Raw genomic sequence first — 15,608 nt, forward strand, 5'->3', positions numbered from 1 at the left:
TTAGATCAGGGGGAGGGGCCACACCAGAGGGTCCGGGTCTGGGAAGCCTCCAGTCTTGAATCCAGACGCTGACATGACAACATCAAGGAAAGCTCATTTGCAAACCCAAATTAGTGCCATCGTGATGATCATATACATGAAAGATAGGCACATAAAGTGCGCCAGGAACAGGCAGGACCACGGGTAACGGCGCACGAGGCGCCGGGAGCGCTCATAAAGAAAGGTTTTTGTCACTGAAACCCATGTGGTGACTTATAGACTCAGCTTAATTCTTTGTGTTTGTATCCTGGCAGGGGTCTCTTTTTCTCTTATTATCAATTATCACCCTCGTTAATAACATAAAGGTGTACGATGCGGATATAAATACACAGCCACGATAATCACAATTACGATGATGAGATTCAGCATTTATGAAGTGCTCGGGCTGAGCCCGGCCCTATTCAGAGCGTGTGACGGGCACTGCTGTATCTATTTTTGAACAATGTGAGACATTCTTGCCTTTCTATTGTCTTGCAGTTTGTCTTTCTGGATGCATCTGACCTACTTGTGTAACCAATTAACTCCTGTCTAGTCCCGGCCAAAGCGATCTAAAGCCGCCGTGGACCAGCACGTTCCACGGCACCAGCAGGTGCGTTCAGGTATTAATTAGTGCACCTCTCACAGCCCAGTGCTGGAGGCATCTCACAGCCTACGAGAAGAAAGCCCCGTCTCTGCCTCCTCCCTTCTTCATCCGTACGGCCAAACCCTGACGTTTCCCTGTGGCGTGCTGAATGGGGACCGTGCAAGACACATGTCCACGTTGTAACCCCCAGAACGTGAGCGTGTGGCTTTCATTATTAAGAGGGTCTTTGGGGACATAATAAAATTAAGGATCTTGAGATGAGAATCACCCCAGATCATCCAAGGGGACCCTACATCCAGTGACAAGTGTCCTTGTAAGGGACACAGAGGACAGACACACTCTCATGATATAAAGGAGGCAGAGGGGCGGCTGGGTGGCTCAGCTGGTTAAGCGTCTGACTTTGGCTCAGGTCACGATCTCACGGTTCGTGAGTTCGAGTCCCATATTGGGCTCTGTGCTTACAGCTTGGAGCCTGGAGCTGCTTCAGATTCTGTGCCTCCCTCTCTCTCTGCCCCTCCCCTGCTCATGCTCTCTCAAAAATGAATAAATGTTTAAAAATTTTTAAATAAATAAAGGAGGCAGAAATTGGGGTGATGTGGCCATAAGCCATGCCTCCAGAGGCTGGAAGAAGCAAAGGACCCTTCCCCAAAGTCCCCATAGGGAGTGTGGACCCTCCCACTATCCTGATTTTAGCCATCTGGCCAGTGGGACTGTCCACGAATAAATCTCTGCTGCTTTAAGCCGCTGAGTTTATGGTAATAATTGGGGCAGCCCCAGAAAACTAATACGCTTGCTAATGGGAAATGAGGGGCTCCCAGACCGGCCAAGAAAGACCCAGAAAAAATCAGGACGCAGGGAGTCAGTCAGGATGGACGGACCTAATCCTCCAAAATTCCAACAGATTTTATGAGCATTTACTGCTAGACACTCAGCATTCTGAAGGCAAACACCCTTAGCCAATGGGCTGGAAAGTCCTTAAACTATTTTTAAACTATTCAAAAGTGGGTAAAAATGCAATCAACAGGACATAAAAGATAAAACGCAAAGTCAGCAGGTGGAGCTGCATGGCCCAGGGGAGTGGCCACCAGCCACACGGGGCCACTGAGCACCTGGAAGGTGGCTAGCCTGAGCTGAGCTGCACTGTGAGCGGGAAACACACAACAGATTTCAAAGATTTAGCGAAAAACAGAATGTGAAACATTTCAATAATTTCTATGCTGATTATATGGTGATCATGTTTGGGATATGTAAATTAATTATTAAAATTAATTGCACCTATTTCTTTTTACTTGTGTAACGTGGCTTCTAGAAAATCCGAAATTACATGTGTGGCTCTGCTATTCGTGTGCCTGGAAATTTGGTGATTACTGGGAATTTAAAAATTGTGTGTGCCCTTTGGTTGGTGAGATCCCAAAACAATGTAACAAGCGCCAAAAGAGTCAAATGTCAGCAGCAAGGACCTTTCACTATCTCTTACCCCCAACCCTGTACCTCGACGTATCTTTACCTCCTGACCACACCTCCACACTGCCCTCCGCTGATTGGATCTAGAGGTAGACACCGCCCCCTTGAAGGCAGCCAATCACCAGGCTGCCCCGGAAGAGCTGAGCCAATCTCATGGCTCCCGCCTGAGAGCAGTAGTGAGTTCAGGAAGTGTAAGGATTCCTGGGGGTTGCAGGACTCCAAAGCCTGGGCAGCGAGAAGCACAAATAATCCAGAGCTAAGCATGACACTTACAACGGCACTGGTTACTAATGCAGATTCCTTGGCCCCGGCCCCAGACCGTCTGGGTGGAGCCTGGGAAGCTGTGTTTTAAACCACCCCCTGAGTGTGTCTGCCAGAGGAGGTCCGCAGGTCACACTGAGAAACCCCAAGCGCAGAGGTTGCAGAGATCGGTGGGCAGAGAAGAGAGCTTGGAACAGACCAGGGGTGGCTGCTTTGGGTCCAGTTCATGGGGCCTGAGCCAGCCAGGAGCGTCACTATGTCAGGGGTCCCCAGAGGGTGTCAGGGCACTCTCACCACAAAACCGGGAGCTTCCTGGAAAACTGGCCAGTGGGCACCAGGCTCTCGGCCCTCGGACTTGAGCAGATGGATCTACAGCGCCCTTCCAGACTTCCACTCGGCACCTGTTTGACTGGAGCTCTACTTCACCTCCACCTGACGTCCTAGCTGGTTCCAGAGTTCCTGGCGATCACTTCTCAGGAAGCAGAGTTTATGGGAGGAGCCGCCCTGGTGTCATCTAAACGTGTCCCTCAGATGCCCTCAAATAGCCACCAGCATGCCTGCTTGGAACCGGGCTTCTGAGGGGCCCCTGGGTGGCCCAGGCAGTCACGCGTCCAACTTCGGCTCAGGTCATAATCTCGCGGCTCGTGGGTTTGAGCCCCGCTTCAGGCTCTGTGCTGACAGCTCAGAGCTTGGAGCTGCTTCAGATTCTGTGTCTCCCTCTCTCTGCCCGTCTTTAGCTCATGCTGTCTCTCAAAAATATAAGCATTAAAAAAAAATGTTTGTTTCTTTTTAAAAGAACCGGGCTTCCAGTGAGCCCCGAGGCAGGAGCCACCGGGCGGCCCCGCGGAGCTAATGAAGCCGCGTGTAACTGTAATTACACCAGCTCACGGGCCTGTACGGCGTGTTCATGCAGGGCCTAATGAAGTGTCCCATGTTCTACAAACCTTGCTGTGTGATTTAATTACCCCTCTGCCCCGGGTGTGCCCCAGTCACCCACTGCGAAGGAGGGGACCCCAGCCGGACTCGGGGAGCAGCGGCAGGGACTGCGTAGCTGGGGGTGTGCCCTAGAAGGAGGTCCGGGACCGGGACAGGGGAGCTCACGCGCCAGCAAGTGGGGTCTGGGATCCGAGTTCGGATTTAGATGGAAGACAAAATATCACAAAGATAGTGGGGAGGATGACAGGTAGCATTTGGTGCAGGCGCAGGAATGTCTGGTGTGAAGGGGCCGTGGTGGGGCCTTCTGGCTGGGGTGTGGAGAGGGCGTGCTTGACCATGAGGCAGTGTGGGGCATCCAGAGTCAGACAGATGAGGATGAAACCCAGCCCTGCCTCTTTCCACCCGAGTGAGTCTGAGCAAGCGGCCTTCTTCCTGAAGCACCTGCCCAGGATCAGAGTCCTTTCCGTAACACTGATCACTTGATCCTCAGAAGAGCCCCGTACAGCTGGGCCTGGTATTACTCCAATATTGATGAGGAGGGGACCGAGGGTCAGAGAGGACAAGTAAGGGTGCCTGCAGTCGCACAGCCGGAAGGGATGGGAGTCCCCAGCCCAGGCTGTCTGTGCCCGCCCCCAGCGCTGGTGTGAATGTCAGCGCTGGTGCGTGAGCCTGGGGTGCGGCAAGGAGGAGCGGGAGAGAGTCCCCGTCTCCCTGCCCTTCCTCCCTCCTCCCAGCTGTCCTCCCCTGCGCCGCTGCTCCACACAACCTCTGCGTCTCCCTAAACCAACCGCATTCCGAAAGTTTTCAAATTGGCGTCCCTTCTCCACCTGGACTGTTCGGACAGCCCTCTGTCCCAGTGGCTCTGCCGTTTACCCTAGTTACTTAACATTCATGGTGCCTCAGCTGCCTCACCCGGGAAATGGGGATAGTAACAACTCCAGGGCTTGTTCTGAGCATTAAATGAGTTACGAGTTGAACATGACTTATGACAGTGCCCAGCAAACACCAAGCGCTATTTAAGCGTTAAATACAAGGCAAGTCCGTTTCCATTCTTTTCCTTAGCCCTTCCTGCTAAGGGGGAGCGGGCGGCGAGTGCTTGCTGCCTCAGATGCTGACACGAGACTGGGTGTCAGGTCACACTGGTCAGCCCATCCCAGTAAAGGAGCTCTCTGAGGGTCCAAACCAGTAATAAAGTGATAATGACCATGGCGGCCAACCAGCCAACCCTGACGGGGCACCCCTGTGCCAGGCCCCACCTTGGCTCGATTACGCACCTGCTCTACCTCCTTGAATCCCCATGGCGACCCTCCGAAGGGTTAAGTGAATTCTCCCATTTTACAGATGAGGAAACTGAGGCGTGGTGGATTTAAGTGACTTCTCCAATGTCACACATTGGTGACTCAACAGGGGGTGTGTTCACAGAGCCAGGACGCCCACCACAGCCACCTACCTGGAACAGTGCCATGGGGACCATGGCTGGGAAGCTGGGTTCCGTCACACACTTACTCTCTTAGGGGAACAGAGACAGACCCAAGTGCGTTCTGAGCAGAGCGCTAAGAGGGTGGAAGGGATCCCAAACCCAAACCCTGGAAGAAGTGTGGGATGCTGGACCACGAGAAGACAAGACTCACTGTCCTCTGGTGTCTGCTGGGTTCTTATGGATAAGGGGGAGCTGGCTCGGTCTGTGTGGCCCACCAGGTGGACACTCAGAGAAAGACACTCTGCTCAGTTTATGGACGAACCTACTGGTCAAAGCAGAGTGCAGAATGGCAGGAAGGTGGTGAGCTCCCCAACACTGGAGGTGTGCAAACAGAAGGTGCAGGTTCCTGTGTAGAAAATGCCGCAGGGGGAAACCGAGGCACCATTCACGCACTGGGCTTCCTCCAGCCTGAGATTCTAGGAGCCTACGTATACCTTGAACCTGCATTCCTCTGAGCAGCTCTGCCTCTCCCCAGCTCTGGCTGGCCGCCCGCCCCCCGCCCCCGGGCCCCGGGCCCAGTGAGGAGCACCCAGAAGGAGCCTAGCAAATCCTCATCAGATCACGGGGTTTTGCAAAACATACCTTGGAGAAAAGATCAGTTTTCGTGACATGTATAATAATAATAAAAAAAGACATTCTCTTCACAACGTCAGAAGTTGATATACATTTGGCAAAAAAAAGCAGTGAGGACGATGTAAAGAGACAGAACAGGAGATTTACACAATTTACACAAGCAGCGTGCTGGGCTCCGTGCTAGATATTGGCATCGTCCAACTAAGGGACCCCTCAAATTACCACGCACTGTCGGCAGCATGACCCCAACTTCCAGGTGGGGAAAACGAGGCTCAGGAGGGTAAGCCCAAAACAACAGGGGCCCCTGCCTTTACTGACATGTCCCCGGGCACACGGCAAGTGTCCTCAGATGCCGGCTGTGTGCTTGAACAATGACAGGCGGCCCAGGGACCCACGGCAGCGTCAGGGCCCACACTTGCACTTGGAGCAACGCCGCGGCAGCCTGGCTTGAGCCCAGCCCTGGAGGCGGCCCAGGCTGGCACGTTTCTCCAAGATTTCCGGCTCTTTCCCCTGGGAATACACACACAGCGCACACACACAACCTCACACTCACACCAGCCCGGAGCAGAACCCCCTGTCTGTTCAGCGGCTTGGGGCCAAAGCCAGGACCTCAGATCTGAGACTCGCTGGCCTTTATTGCCGCTGAAGCAACACAGTGACCCCAGCACCACTGGCCTCGGCCCTAATTCAGCCTCCAGGGGGACGCTGCCAGGGCCCACGGGCATTTGTCTTGGTGCCGACATCAGAGCCAGGACCTGCCCCCTGTGGGTGGAGGACCCTGGCTGGCTTCTCGGCTCACGGAAGACAGTGAAAGCTGACTCAGGTCTCCATTGCGGGGTCTTCCGTGACCCACGTTTTAAAAATGTAGACACCCCAACATTCCTCCTGTTGGCGGGTGGAGACACCAAGGCCCTGAGGAGGGGAGTGACTGACCCAGCATCACAGCCGGCAGGAGGCAGAGCCGGGTTCCCACTCAGGAGCCCCCAGCTCCCGACCCCCACCGCCCGAGGCCCCCGCTCACTCCCTCCACCTGCTCCCTCGCCTGCCTTACGCCCCCTTCATCAGAACCAGAGAACCTCGAGTCTCTCCAGCCGATGCCACATGGCCAGTCGACGGCCAGAAGCGGATCAATGAGGCCCCAGTCTACCGAACGTGCTCTGGACAACAACACAGAGGGTGCGTGTGCGTGTGTCTGCGTGTGGGTACGGTGTGTGTTTTGATAGACCCCGACTCAGAGAAACAGAATACTGCCTGTGTTTCTCGATCCTGCTCCGGGCTGGAGTCAGCACTGGTCCGGCTGGGAAGTCACTCGGCTGGAGACAGCGCAGGCCGGGGATTCATGCAGAAGCACTCTGTGCTCATTCTCCAGCCGTAGGAGAGCGGGTTCTCCGGAAACCGGGGCTGGGTGCTCTGGCCACGTGCATGGTGGGGGTGCCGGTGGAAATGAGCGACGCGGGCAGCTCTGGCCTCTGCTGGGGTGAGGGCAGCCGGACCGAAAGCAGGACGCCGTGGGGGAGCCCCAGGCAAAGAGGCCGTCCCTTTTACGCTCAAGGGAGGCCACAGGCGCGCACCGTTTATGCAGAGTCAGTATCGGGCTCTCGTTTCAAAGAGCCTTGCAAAGGGGGGGCAGGTTTCTTCCCATTGTACAGACAGGGAAGCTGAGGCTCAGAGAAGCAAGAAAGAAGAGAAGGGAACTGCCGGCGAGCTACCGGGTGTTCACAAGGCCCCGCGCTGGGGGCTACCTAACACAAGGTGCGGAGCGAGGACCAGGGAACTGCGGCTTCCCTGCTCCTGTGCAACCTCAGCCCAGCCACCTAACCCCTCTGAGCCTCATCCGAGAACCCCGATGAAAGCACTTCCTGCCCTGCGCTGTCTGTGGTGCTCAGTCCATGCCGCCAGCTTCCTGTCCCAGCCCGCTGCCCTGGACTCTGGGAGCGAAGGGCCCCTCTCCCAGGTGGCCACAGGAACCACCTCACCCAGGCTCACAATGACGGATGGGCAGCGACAGCAACAGGTGCAGGGACAGGGCTGAGAAACTCCAGGGCGATGGACGAAGCACTGTGTCCCAGCACAGGGCTGACAGATGACAGCCACACCCCCTGGCCACCCGCTCAAGGACCGGCTGCATTTCCCTGGCTCAGAGGCAGACATGCAGGACGGATGGGCCCAAACCCGCCAGCAGGCACGCTGTGACAGCCGAAGACGCAGCCCAAGGCCAGGCCCCCAGCCGCTTAAATCCACTCACGTCGGGCAGATACTGAGCATCTCATTTTAAAGCAGATGTGTGCCTGCTTTGCCGTTTCTGTTAAGACACAAGAACAAAAAAATCCCTTGATACGCTTGCCCAGCTGAGGCTCCAAGCGTGTGTGGACCCAGTGGTGGTCACACTTCAGAAAGCACGTCTGTGCCCTGGATCGTGTGCCGAGGCCGGGCAGATGCCAAGGGCTCTAAAGAGCTTCGGACACACAGCCAGGGACCTGAAGGTCATCCAGTCCAGCCCTCTCTGGTGTCCTTTCTCCAGGGTCCCCTGGGCAGACCTCCAGTGGACTCTCATACCTCCCAAGATGGGGATCTCACTACCTTCTCGTACAACCCGTTCCAATTTAAGGTGCTGTGGTGGAACACACTTCCCCCAAGTTCCCCTACCAGCCCCCCTCGCATCCCACACAGAGCACCCGGCTCCGATATCCACGGGACCGGTGAGAGGGACGGCAGGGCCAGTTTCTTGTTCCAATCCCTGCCTGTCACATTCGGTCTTTCTATGTGGCTTTCTGACCAGCAATGTAAACACAAGATGCCTGGGACTGAGCCCACCCTCTTGTAAAACGAACCCACTCCTCCCCTACGTCCACCCATCAGCCCGGCCTCAAAGGCAGAGTCCGCCCCGGGCCCCTCCCACCTCCCCCATGATCACCCGCTGACCGGGACACTCTCATCTCCGGGCGGCCGGGTGCCGGGTCCTGGGCCGGGCGCTTCATGCGCACACAACAAACCCACAGTGGGGACTTTCTCCCATCTCACAGATGGGGAGACTGAGGTTCAGAGAGGTCATACAACCTGACGTCACACAGCTACCAGGAATGAGAGCCAGGATTCAAACCCGGGTCTGAATGAAGCCCAGGGAAAATGTCACGGCCAATCTCACAGCACTGCCCGTCCCTTCTGTCATCTTGATGCTCCTTATCCTGCTCTCCCGGGACCCCCCTCCAGCCTCCACTCAGCTTAGCACTCACCACCATGCCTCCAGTCTTGCCCACCCCTCCCCACTCCAGCCTGAGTTCCCCCACACAGCAGACCAGCTGTCAGCTCCAGGATGAAGGGGGAGCCCCAGCTGAGACCCCTGCACCCCAACCAGGCTTCTCTCTTGCCATCCTCACCCCTCCCCAACCTCTGCTCCAGTTACAGGGACCCTCTGGCTGCGTCTGGGCTGCCAGCACACCCTCTGGCCACACAGACACAGAGTGGCAGAGCCAGGCTCTGAATCCAGAGCCTTCTGTTTCTCGAGAACTGACAGTGGTCAGTGGGACCACCTCCCTGAGTTGGGGAGACACGTCTTCCAGCTGAGGAGCCCAGCCCCGCCTCGCCCCTCCCTCCTGGAGGCACAGGACCCACGGCGAGCCCACCCACTGTACTCTGTCCCCCCGAAATTGCGTGCCAGAGTCCAGAGACGGGCAACTATGCCTGTTAGGATGCCCACTTGCTGAGACACTGGAGCCAGGAGCGATGACACGGTTCTGGAAGTGATATCCTGCCTCCCTACGCTGCCTCTAGACTCCCACCCGGATGCGCCCCTGGCGCCCAGTGAGGACATCATCAAGAATGAGAACGAGAGGGGTGAATGGAAAGGGATGGGGTGGCGATGCCGCTTCTAAGACAAGGAAAGAAAACAAGAAGAGCTGGGAGACCCCCAGGCCCCACGGACTAGGCGATCGCGCAGACCCTCCCCTGGGTTACACTAATTAAGGGCACAGCCCCTCCTCCGATTCTGCCACCTGTTCATACAGGCTTCAGGGCTCGGAATCTTCTGATAAGAAGCACCACCCTTCCGGGGGCTCCTGGCACGCCTCCCTCTCCGTGGGCTCGGCCTGGCCCTCCCCTGCCCCGCCCCCGTTCCTCCCTGCGATTCACTGAGAATGAGCCCCAGCTCCTCCAATCCCAAGGGCAGCTGAGCCGGTGTGTTTGCAGTGCCCAGCCTGCCCGGCTCCCTTGCGTGGCTCCGGCTTCTTGGTAAACACATTCTCCTGCAGAGGCTCTCAAGTGGGAAGGCCCGGGGGACTATGGCCTTGGCCGTTCTAAGATGCCTCCTTTTTGAGGGCAAACAGGCCTTCTCAGGAGAAATTCTGATTGAGGCCAGGAGAATCTAATCAAGGGGGTACTGGGGCTCTATGTCCCCAGGAGGGGAGGGCAAGGCAGGGCAGCAGGGGTGGGTGCACGGAGCAGCCAGCAGGGGGGGTGCTCAGTGGCCTTGCCATGCCTCAAAGGACAGCATCCCTGATGCACTTTTGTCGCTCACTCCAATGACCCAAGATGACGGAGGCTTCTCCTAGCTCTGGCCAGTGTGGCCCAACCGTCCAGGGCCGGGACAATGCCCTGAGCAGGCAGTGACTCTGGGGGGGGGACGAGGGGGGAGGAGAGGGCCAGGCTGGGGTCACCGTTCGGACATTTGCCTGCAGCCTCAGGTAAGTCACCTCCCTCGCTGAGCCTCTGTTTGCTCGTCTGTAAAACAGGGTGACCATAGCAACCCTCGCAGGGTGGCAAGATGGGGAGGACCCAAGGGAACAGGGGACACAAAACATACCCACTTGGGAAGGAGAGAGGGCTTGGCAAAAATGTGCGGCACCTGATTACAGAGCTGTTACTACCAGCAAGTCCCCTGGCGCTGTGCTGGGCGCACCGCACCCCATCCTCAAGACAGACCTGGCAGGAGGCTGGCTGTGCCCTCCGAGAGAGGAGGCTGAAGCCCAGCAAGGTTAAGGCATTCACTCAAGGTCACACAGCTGCCATGCAGCCAGGCTGGATTCCAATCTGGGTCTGACTCCCAACTCTGAGTCAGAGTTTTGGGACCAGCCCACATGGCTTTTAGAAATCATTTCCCCCTTTTCTAGATTCTGGGTCTGCAGGACAGAAGCTGGGGCCCCGGCACGTGTGCTGTGTCAGTGTGGTTCACACCAGGCCATTGCCCCAGACACCCGTCAGACGTGACTCCGTTGGCTGATTCCCCTCCCCTCTGTCATCAAGCACTGTGCGGAGATGACTCACCAGAGTACCTGCCCTCCCTAAGGGACAGTGATACCATGAAAGTCACGGCAGTGGAAGTGGGGGCTGAGGGAATACTGGACCCAGAGAGGGCTTCTGGAAAACCTCCTTCATTCTCCCAACACATCTCCCCTGAGCTCCTGTAATGTGCCAGGCCCCGTGTCCAGTGCCAGGGAGGGAAGCGCCAACAAGATGGGCCCTGGGCATAGACGCAGGCAGGGGTGCGCCTGTCTGGTGCCACCCTGTGCCCTCCACCCAGGAAAACCAGCCGTCATCCCTTCTGACAGGTGGGAAAACTGATGCCCGGGGGCCCAGGCCGGGCTCAGGACGCCTGTGCACGTGGCTAGGGCTCCCCACAGGCAGAAGTCATGCCTCAAATCCAGGGGCCGGCAGAGTGCAGCCCCAGAAGAAGAACGTGGTTTGCATATTTAACAGTTTGTAAGACAAACGACCGACAATGACAGCAAAGCAAAACTTGGTCCTGCAAAACCTAAAACATCCTCTATCAGGCCACTGACAGAAAACCCGGTCACCCCTGCCACATCCCCACCTCGGTTCGCAGAGGGAGACCGCTGGGGTCAGCGAGTTAGGGGCTGGGCTGGGTCTGTGTCCTAACTTTCTGCTGACTACTATCTCACAGTTCTGGAGGCCGGAAGTCCAAAGTCAGGGTGTGGGCTGGGCTGCCTCCCTCTGGGAGGCTCCCGGGGAAATCCAGGCGTTGTCCTTGGAGTTTCTGGTGGCTTCCAGCAGCCCTCAGCCTCCCCTGGCTTGTGGGCTAGTCGCTCCAGTTTCCTGTCTTCACGTGACACCCTTGCCTGTGTCTCTGTGTGCCCCTCTTCTTAGGACACCAGTCATTGGACTCGGGACCCATCTAAGATGACCTCATCTTAAGTAATTGCATCTGCAAACACTGTTTCCAAATGAGGTCATTTTCTCTGAGGTTCTGGGTGGATTCAAATTTGGGGGGGCGGGGGCACTATTCAACCCACTGCAGTCTAGACCCCCCCGTTTTTTCCACCCATTAATGCTGCCTCCTCCCGTTCCCCAGGGTGCTGGACTGCCCTGCGTCAGACACACGTGTCTCACTTTTTGCCGAGCCCTACTGCCAGCGCCCCCCTTCCATGCGCAGTGACCAAGTATCTGACGGGTAAAGATGGTCCCGCCATTCTCCGCACCCGGACTGTGTGTGTGGTTCGCTGGGGAGCTCACCAAACACATGGCGGAATGTTATAATCAGGTATTTTAGGTGAATGGCCCCTCACCTGTTTACCAAGCCTCCACCGTCTCCAACCCGCCAAACAGGCTTGGGAGGAAGGCGGCTGCTGCCGGGGGGGTAGGGGAGTGGGGGGTTCTCCCTGGTGGGCTTGAAGAGGGCTCCCTGGACGAGGGGTGCACGGCTGGGCTCTAAAGAGGGTAAAGGGTATTACCTGCGGAGGGATCCCTGGGCCGAAGGCACTGAGACACCACCCCATGTCAGTACCCTTGACCCCAAGCGCACTGGGGGACACAAAGTGGGAGTAGGGGGTATGTGATGTCCTTTTGGCTGTTCTGTGAGCACCCCCTTCCTACTTGGGGTGAACCCCGGCTGTGCCCAGTGCTCAGAAATGAAGCGGGCAGACCCCCTCTGAGCCTCCAAATACAGGCAGTCAGGAGACCTGCGTTTGGCCAATCACGGGCCTCCTGGCTGGCACGTGACCTGTGGGAGCCAATCAGATGCTCCTAAACAGAAGGGGCCTTGAATTCGATGGCGGCCATGGCAGCTGGCAGCGTCCTGCCCAAGGACATCGCAGCCTCCGGGGCTGCCGTTGACAAATCTCGCTTTGCAGATCCTGCCCAGTCTCCAGACGCCCGGGTCCCATTTCTGGCCGTCAAAGCACCCCACCTGGCACATAGGGGTGCACAAAATGCTTCTGGCTCACCGGCCAGCTCCGGAGATGGGCGTCACCTACTTTGTGCCAAAAGCCCGCTGCAAACCACGGCCGTGCAGCACAGCCCGCAGACCTGGCTGGCACAGTGCCGACCAAGCAGGTGGCTTCCACCACCAGCCAGCTGAGGGAAGAGAGGAGGGAGCCTGGCACAGGGCCTGCCTGGCGCTGGGTTCCTCACCTGCTCAGAGCCAACCATTGGTGGGGTGTAGTCAGCATCAAATGAAATACAGGCAAAAAAGTGCTTGGTAACCAGGCCAGGTACATACACCTTACAAAAGGATGCGTGGACCGAAACCTCAACTCTGAGCTCTTCTCCAGTCGGCCCCTCCCAGGAGACCCTGCCCCCAGGGCAGAAGCTTAGCCACACCCTCCCCACATTCATTAAGAAGGGGCTCAGGAGCCCCAAGCCGGCCAAGCTCAGCTCTGTGTGTCTCACACTGTGTGTCCTGGGCACACGCATAACCTCTCTAATCTGAACTACCTCAGGGTAGTGCTGTCACCTGGAGAACAGGCTCAGGCCAGCCCCTCCCTGTGAGTCCCACGAGGACCCAGGTCAGCCAGGTCTGACAAGCAGTGCTGCCCAAAGCTTAGGGGTGCTACCTTTCTCCTGAGCATCTTGTCCTCAGCGCACTGTGGGGACTCTGAAGCAGAGCCTTGGGAGCTCCCCGTGTTCTCCTCTGCCACCTGCCCAAAGGTGTGACCACGTGGCTTCTGGTGTCTGAGCCAATGCAAAACCCTCTCTGCCTTTCTGCAGGAACGGAGCGCCGGGAGGGTCACCTAGACAGCTGCCATCCCCGTTCAGCACACACAGGATCCCTGACAGCAAGCGTGTCTGTGCCTGTCCCCTGCAGCATCTGAACGTGGCATCTCTGAGCCCGCTCCAGCATCGGGTGCTGGGGGTCGTGGGCTGACTGTTGGTATCTCCCCAGAACTTGGGACGTGGAGGCCCTAATCCCTCTGTGGGATGGTATCTGGGGTCTGGGCCTTCGGGAGGCCGTCAGGTCACAGGGTGGAGCCTTCACGGGGGACCAGCTGTCTTACACGAAGAAACAAGGGAGCCTGCTCCCTCCTCTGCATCTGAGCACAGGAAGACAAGGGGCCGTCTGCGAGCCAGGAAGAGAGCTCTCTCTAAGAACTAAATTGGCTGGCACCTGTGGCTTCCGGCCTCCAACACAGTAAGAAATAACTGTTGATCAAGCCCCCAAGGCTATTGTACGTCTTGGGGCCGCCTGAGCTGACCCAGACAGCGGGGAGCAACATCTGGTCGCGCAAACCCAAGTGCAGGAAGAACAGGACCCCAGAATCAATACTTGAGGGAGCCTGGGGGGCTCTGTGGCCAGGGTAGGGTGGGCTGAGCCATTTCCCAGAGGCAGGCTCTCATTCATGCAGCCAATCCAAGGAGCCAGTAGGCACCCGGCCGTTGCTATGGTGCCCAAGGGGCCATGGCCAATCACCTCCTTCCTGGCTGGCTCAGTCCCAGGGACCGACGGGGTCTCTCTGCCAAGCCCGGGAGTGTCAGGAAGCGGCTCCTTGGCTCGGACAGCAGCCAGCAGCCCACGGCCCTCACATTACACGCTCATCCCGGAGGGGAGAGGCAGCCTTGTGGTCCAGCTACTTGCATGATCAGCTGCCGGAACTCCGAACAGCAGGGATCCTTCCAGTCCCACACGTGCTTCTGAAAGCTCTTCCTGCCGGCCTGCTGCGTAGCGGGATCCTGGCTGAGGACCGGAGACGTGTCACTCGGGACAAGGGGTTTGGGACCCAGACTCTGTCTCCTCAGGGAAATGAGCTGCTACACCTGCATGACCCTGTGGTCCCCATGTTTCAGACACAAGGGCAGCGTCGTCTCCGCAAAGCCTACAGCACCCCCACTGTATCCTGTGTACCCTGCCGGCCCTCCACAGCCCTCCCAATGCCAGTGTCAGAAAACAGAACGGACGGTCCTGGAGCAGAGCCGGAATGGCATCATGGAGTGTGGGTGCTGGCCAGGGTCCTTGAGAAATCAAGTTCAGCCTCCTTTTACATGAACAGGAACGAGCCCCGGGAGTAGGGGCAGCTGCCCAAGGTCATCCGGTAGTCACAGGGCAGAGCAGGATTCACACTCAGCTCTCACTGCAAGCCTGCGTTCCTCCCGCCCACACGGCAGGCCACCTTCAGGCTCCTCTGTGGCCCGGAGCCTGGCTCTTCGCTAATGAGACCCTTACAGCTCGGATGGGCCCAGCTTCGGACCCCAGCTTGCTGCTTAGCACCCATGCAGCTTCGAGGGCCAGGAGGGGTCTGCCAGGCTCCTGCCATGTGCCTGGTGCCTAGAACAGGCCTGGCCCACGGGAGGTACTCCATACGTTTGATGAATGAATAAAAGAACTGAGCAGGAGAAGGAGGGCTCAGCAGTCAGTACCTCGGTGCTCAAATGAAGACTGGGAAATCCTGGCAAGACGGTTCCTTCCAAGCGGCTCACCCACCTCATCTCAGGGACATAGCCATTTGCAGCCAGGCCAGCAGCTCCCGAGCTGGCGCCTTCCGGGAGCACCCGGCCTCAGGGCCCTTGTCCCACACTCAGCTCCAGACAGACAGAAACCCGAGCTGCGTCCCCAGTGTCATCTCTGGGCTTCACACAGCTGGCCTCTGCCCTGGCCTACAGGGATACCCCTCTTGCCTTCCTCATGAGCCCTGTCCCCACACCCGGCGGCGACAGCCACCCTCACCTGTAATGGGCACCCGCCGAGATGCTCCCTGGCTCTGTGCCTGTTTGCACCCCTCTGCGAGATGGGGAGCCCCTCGCAGGAGAGACGCTGGTCCCAGAAGGTCCACTAAGCAGCTGAAACCACTAGGAAGTGAGCGTCTCACAGGCTCGGCAGTTGTAGAGGGAGAGGATTCCAGGCATCCCACCCGCACACGGGCACGGGAAGGAGGCCCCTGAGCCCCGGGCCCCAGCGATCCCAGTCCCTCCCCCGACACGGAGATGCCACGGCGGCGGGCAGCGGCACCCCTGCGCGGCCAATGAGGAAACAGGCCACAGAGCAGACCAAGCGAGGAGCCACGGTTTGAAAGGGCCCCCCTGCCCAGCAGCCACGCCTTCCAGGCCGCC

At 57.8% G+C, this 15,608-nt stretch overlaps 1 protein-coding gene across 1 annotated transcript in view; it reads right to left on the reverse strand.

Moving 5' to 3' along the window:
• Positions 1 to 15,608, reverse strand: part of PPP2R2C (protein phosphatase 2 regulatory subunit Bgamma) — a 126,799-nt gene that overhangs the window by 71,652 nt on the left and 39,539 nt on the right. The window lies entirely within an intron of this gene.

The sequence above is a fragment of the Suricata suricatta genome, chromosome 1 (genome assembly GCF_006229205.1).
Source record: "Suricata suricatta isolate VVHF042 chromosome 1, meerkat_22Aug2017_6uvM2_HiC, whole genome shotgun sequence".
Lineage (NCBI taxonomy): Eukaryota > Metazoa > Chordata > Mammalia > Carnivora > Herpestidae > Suricata > Suricata suricatta.